The 6,000-nt window shown below is 53.1% G+C and overlaps 1 protein-coding gene across 5 annotated transcripts in view; it reads left to right on the top strand.

The window, feature by feature from the left end:
* The first annotated feature begins 3,691 nt into the window (after positions 1–3,691).
* Positions 3,692–6,000, top strand: part of ABCA1 (ATP binding cassette subfamily A member 1) — a 128,645-nt gene continuing 126,336 nt past the window's right edge. For 4 of the 5 annotated variants that reach the window (XM_077912764.1, XM_077912766.1, XM_077912763.1 and 1 more), the window contains exon 1: positions 3,693–3,894. The gene's annotated coding sequence lies outside the window, so the exon portion shown is untranslated. Of the gene's footprint in view, positions 3,895–6,000 lie in introns of all 5 variants that reach the window. The other variant, XM_077912767.1, reaches the window with a different exon arrangement.

Here is a 6,000-nt window from a genome sequence, read left to right as displayed (position 1 = left end):
TTTCAAAAGAATTGTAAGTCACTGATCAACTAGTAATTCAGGGGAATATTTTGTCTACAATCCAGGCTAACTTGCTGATCCCAAATGACAAGCAGAACAAACATTTTACTTGAGTCCAGAAGCAGTAATGATTTTGAATGTTGCTTATGTCTCAGTAGGAGTCACATTAATACAGAAGGCAATTGATTGCATTGGTCCAATTAAATGGAATTTGTAAGTATTCAGGGCCTGTGTGATTCATGGTTGACTCCGTAGATAGTGGTATTTCTTGTATTTTAAACATTTGAATATTGATTGCTTAATGATTTGTGTCTAACCATGTATTGGAATTAAACTGACTCAAATATGAACTGTAGGTCCTTTTAGTCCTCCTTACGTGAAAAAAGAATTACCTATTTTTCTCCTTAACTTTTAGGCACCTCACATTCTCCAACAATTCTCAAAAAATCCAGCTATTAGTTCTTAATTGTAACACATGCATCTTGAAAAGTTATTTTTAGAATACTTTCTTTTTTTATTCTTCATCGACTTCCTGTGATACTCTACTTTTTCAGTTTCCAAAGGAAGCCAAAGACTGTACATACCAACCAAAAACACGTGTCGTGAAAATCATTTATGTTTTAAACCATGTGCATGTGTACACTTGCGTAGGCCAGTTAATAGATACTACATATCAAAGCAACATCCAAGCAAAGCCTTTTCGGTAACACCTAACTTAAAAGTCTCAATGGAATGATAAAATTGAGTTTCTCTGAAGTTCCATGACCTCTAGCAGGGTCTCCAAGGCCACAGCTGGCTGAAGGGCGAGTCTGTAATTAGAAGACACCAGGGTGATCTCAGAATAGAACTTCAAGCCACCTGGGCTACATTTACAGAATCAGCTTCTCTAGAGTAACAGCAACAAAGAAGGGCCTTCCTACTTAATATTTGGAAAAGATCACCTAGGGTGGGGACTTGGGGTTTTCATATGGGTGTTAGCAGGAATCAGGAGTCGGAGAAAAGCTCATTGAGGCATACTCAGGAATAAATCAGCCTATGATATTTAAGGGAGAGCATTCGTGTTTCCAAACTTTCTCAAGGGACACATTCTCTTACACCCTAACTTTTGGAATTCAGTATTTTTGTCATACGAACCTGTCACACTTGCAAAATATGGGCTCAGTATCAGACATTTATGTCTGTCCTTGTGTCACTTGGCTAAATCACTTGGGTTCTTTGGGGACTTGGGCTCCTTTATTGGTAGAAATCAACAAGACTAATAAACATGTTTCCACCATTATGGCGTGTTCATGTATTCTTTGCAGGGGTGAGCAGATTCTTGACACCACAGATTGTTCTTGTTAAAAATGATCACAGGGCTGCCTGAGTGGCTCAGTTTTTAAGCGTCTGACTTGATTTCGTCTCTGGTCATGATCTCAGAGTTGTGAGCCTAGGTCAGGCTCTGCACTGGGTGTGGAGCCTGTTTGAGATTCTCTCTCTCTCTCTCCTGCTCCCTCTGCCCCACCCCCCATACCTCCTTACTTCCCTCTCAAAAAAAAAAAAAAAAAGTGATCATGTTTGGTGTTGGAACCGTAGACTTATGTATTTAATTTAAAATCAATGGCTATCCTCTCTCTGGGGCTTTTCTTCTTGGGCTCACCTCTTTTATTCACCATCCTACCTTTGTCTTTCTTGTACAGAATTTACTGTCACTCATTCCCCAGTAGCACAAAGTGATTACTTTAATAGGGGTTTTTTGGAGGGAACCATAGCCTTTAATGATTTTGATGGTGGGATTTTAAGCACATTGATAGGTGAGTGTAAGATGGGGGGTAAGGCAGGGAGTGAGGAGTCCAGGAGAGCTAATCATTCCCCTGATCATACAAGGAAAGCTTTCCTTGATATCTAGAGGGTCAGAGAGATTACTTTTAACTCTTTGCAAGGCCTGGAGTTTGATGGTTCGGCAGGGGAAAAACCTCATAGGCCATGGCTGGTATCTGAAAATGACATTAACAGTCAGCTAGTAACACCCTCTTTGTTTATAGTATTCTTCTTCCAAGGAGGTCAAATGAACAAAATTCACTTTCAGAAAATCCCTGTGAGGCAGAGAGAGAGAGAGAGAGAGAGTATACACAGTCTATTTTACAGATGGAGAAATGGAGGCAGAAAGTTGCACATCATGTGGTTCAGCCACATTTGACCCAGAACCCAGTGTCTTGGCCAGAGTTATCCTTTGAACCAAGGCAAGACGCTGCTGGGCCCTGGGCCTCAGAAGGCTTGGCTCTGGCCCTCCTCATAAGGGTGAGCACTCCCAGGGCCACAGAGCCATGCCACCGGAGTTAGGAGTACCCGACCAGGGACCCCAGAATTCCTTGCCCTGAGGCCCCTAAGTGCACTTTCAGAGCCTGCATGGGCCTCCTCACTGGATCTGTCCTGAGCACTGACAGAAGCACTGATGTGTGTACCTCTCTCTCCAAGTCGTGGTCCTGACTAGTGAGTACAGTGTGGTGGGGTGTGGAGGGGTGTGGAGGGGTGTGGAGTGGTGGGGGCTTGTACAGCTGAAGCCCACTGGAGTTTAATGGAGCTGGGGGTGGGAAGACAAGGGGTTTGACACCCCCCCACCACCACATTCTTGTCAAAACTCAGGTCAGACCCTGAAGAGTCTTTATGTGAACCTGCCCTTCCAGGTTGCTTCAAAGACATCTTTGTCAAGGCAGGAGACCTTTATTTTACATTTTGTTGGCTGGCTGTATGATTTAAATATTTAGACAAGGTTTGTGGGCCTCCATTCGCACTTGGGCTTCTGTCCCTCAAATGTTATGGGCTGTGTGCTTCTGAGTGTCATGGCTAAGCCAGAGGAGGAAGCTGGAGAACTGGAATGGTTCTATAATTTCACAACCGTGATCCTCTAGCTGCACTTTGCAAATCTACAGAAGCCAAAACACGAGCTCTGTGTATTTATCACTGAGACTCCCACCAATATAATGAGCATAAAAAGGGGGACACTCATTCACATTGTTCCTTTTTTTTTTTTTTTTTTTTTTTGTGGCCTCCCACCTCCCCCTCGGTTTGCAAAAAGAAGGAGCAAGAGGCTTTTCATTGGCCGTCGCAGGGACCTGGGAGGCCCAGGCTGGGAATCCCAAAGGCAATAAATAAGTCCCCTATTGAATACCAAAGTCAGGGTTTGTGGTGGAAAACAAAAACTGCTAATTATCCGGAGGACTGTCCGTCTTCCCCCACACCCTGGGCATTTGAAAGGAAAGGCTAAAGGGTTGGTGTCCGGAGGGGTTTCAGCCGCTCAATCCCTCCGACCGGGGGGGGGGAAGTAACAAAGGGGGGAAAACTGCTGAAAGCACGAGTTTGGAGGAAGCGGCTTCCACCCGTGCTATTGGCCCAAGGGAACGTGCAAGGAGACAGTCCCTGGCTCGGCCCCAAGCCCCGGGCTGCGCGCTCTCCCCGGGCAGGCGGGCTCGGGCGGGGCAGGGGGCTCCCGGGGCCCCCCGCGCCCCCGCCCCCCGCCCCGCGCCCCCCGCGCCCTGCCCGGAGCAGCGGGACGTCGCCCGTTTAAGGGGCGGGGCGCGGCTCCACGTGCTTTCTGCTGAGTGACTGAACTACATAAACAGAGGCCGGGGAGGGGGCGGGGAGGAGGGAGCGAGCGGGCTTTGACCGGTAGTAACCCCGGCGCCCGGCGCAGCCGAATCTATAAAAGGAACTAGTCGCGGCGAAACCCCGGTAATTCCGAGCGGGAGCGGGAGCGGGCGCGGCCGGCACCTCCGTCCCCGGGGCAGGTGGGACCGGCGCACCCACAGCCCGCTTCTCGGGGTGCTCTGCCCCTCGCCCCCCCCGTGTCCCCCCTTCTCCGGAAGGGTTTTCCAGGGGTGGGGGCAAAGACGCGCACAGAACAGTGGAAAGCAGGTAAGAGGCTCTCCAGCGACCCGGGCGTTAGGGATCTTGCTTCCGGGCCGCCGAGGCTGGGGAGGCGCGGGGCTGGGGGCGGCAGCCCGAGCCCCCTGCAGGGGGTGGGGCGGGGGCGGCGTAGGTGGGGAGGGCGCCCGGGACCCGCGGGAGCTGCCGCGCTCGGGGCTCCGCCGGGAAGCATCCCTGGGCGCGGGCGCCGCGCGGCGGGGGCCCTGGTGGGACCGGGGCGCTGCTCCCCGAGAGCCGCACCGGCACCCCGCGCTCCCCTTCGTTGCGGAGAGCCCGAGCCGGCCGCGAACCCCTCGGGCCGGGGGGGGGGGGGGGCGGGGGGCGCAGCCTCGGGCCGTTCTTCCCGGGGCCGGCCTGGCCGGGCTCTGACCTGGGGCTCGCCCCGTGCGCCCCCGGACCGCCCGCAGCGCGCTTCCTGCGCCCCGAGAACTCGACCGGGCGCCGTCCCGAGCGGGCTCTGCCGGCGCTGCGGGCCACTTGGGGGGCCCCGGGGCGCCCGCCCCGCTGGGGTCGCGGTCCGTTCCTTTTAAAGACAAAAGACTTAGAAGAAGAGGCTGCGGAAACCTGGAGCTGAGGTGCGCGGCCCCCCGCCCCCCATCCTTCCTGCCCTTTGCCGCCTGGTCTCTTGGGGCAGCCTGAGGCCGGGCACGGGTGCGGAGGCCGCGGCGAGACGGTGCCGCGGAGTGACCGGGAGTAACCCCGGCGGGCGGCGCGGAACTCGGAGCTCCGCCGCGGGGCTGGGCGGGGGGAGGGGGGGCGGGGATGGAGGAGGAGGCGGGGGATGCAGGGGGGCGGGGATGGAGGGGGCGGGGGATGCAAGGAGGGAGGGGATGCAGGGGGGCGGGGGGTGCGGGGGGAGTGGGGGATGCAAGGAGGGAGGGGATGCAGGGGGACGGGGGGTGCGGGGGGAGTGGGGGATGCAAGGAGGGAGGGGGATGCTAGGGGGAGTGGGGGATGCAGGGGGGCGGGGGATGCGGGGGGGGATGCAAGGAGGGAGGGGGATGCAGGGGGGCCGGGTTCGGGCTGCCGGTGGCTTCGGGGAACCGGTCCGCAGCGCCTCCTGGCCGGAGGGCCTGGGAATCGACCCTGTGGCCGGAGGGGGGGCCCGGGCTCCGGGAGGGGCTGTCGCTCTGGGGTTCCGACTGAGATCCGGTGGAGACGGGTGGCTGGAGACGGGGAGGAAGCCCGGGCGAGGAGGCCGTCCGGTGGTTCTTTATCAGGATGCTTCGATTCCCAGATCCATGTTACAGGAGAAGGGCCCTGGCGCGGGCCAGAGCCGAGGCTGTGTGTAGTGGCTTTACCAGCACTTATCTTATAGAAGGATATGAACAAGATGCGTGTGTGAGAGACAGAGAGAGAGAGTGAGAGAGAGAGAGAAGCGTCTGGCCCTGGAAGCAGTTGGCCCCTATCTTTTGCAGCATTGATACCGTCAGCTTTTAAAACCCCAAACTATTATTCAGTGACACCTCGCACAGAGAGTGGGTGGTACATATACATCCATGTAAGAGGACAAATTTGATATTATGAAACATTTCGTTGGTGATGAAAATCAGCAAGTCACTTTTTAAGGGCCCCAGCCCCCCTCCCCCCCCAACCAAGAACACCTTACAAAATTTTCCAAGTTCAAAAGCAGTTTTACTGTTTTGTTTGTTGTTTTTAAACAATCGTTTGGGACCCAACCTAGGTTTTGAACTTCTTTTCAGACAGAACTTAAATCCTAACTTTAAAAAAGGGCTTCCTTTCTCATCTTGCCTTTTATTTCAGCCCATTTTTCTCATACCTGCCACAAAAATAATGGAGGTTTCCTGTTGTTTGAATCATTCCCTTGAGACACTTCTCCTAAACCAAAGTGTGAAAGCACGGAGAATGTTCTGGAGTAGGACCTCTTCAGATAATAAAATAATTTTCAGGTGCAGAGTGTTCATTGTCAGCCTGTTCCCCAAATGCTCCTATACAGCAAATAATTCATGACAGTTTAAAGAAATTTTGGATACGCAGAGCAAATTGGTATCTACTTGAAAAACAAAAAATAAAAAACCCCAACAGTAGTAGAATCAGATTGGCCAGGCTTAATGATTTAAGGGATGAGAATTG

The sequence above is a fragment of the Canis aureus genome, chromosome 10, assembly GCF_053574225.1.
Source record: "Canis aureus isolate CA01 chromosome 10, VMU_Caureus_v.1.0, whole genome shotgun sequence".
NCBI classification, from domain to species: Eukaryota; Metazoa; Chordata; class Mammalia; order Carnivora; family Canidae; genus Canis; species Canis aureus.
Note: the sequence above shows the minus strand (reverse complement) of the source record. Positions and strands in the feature narration are given on the sequence as shown.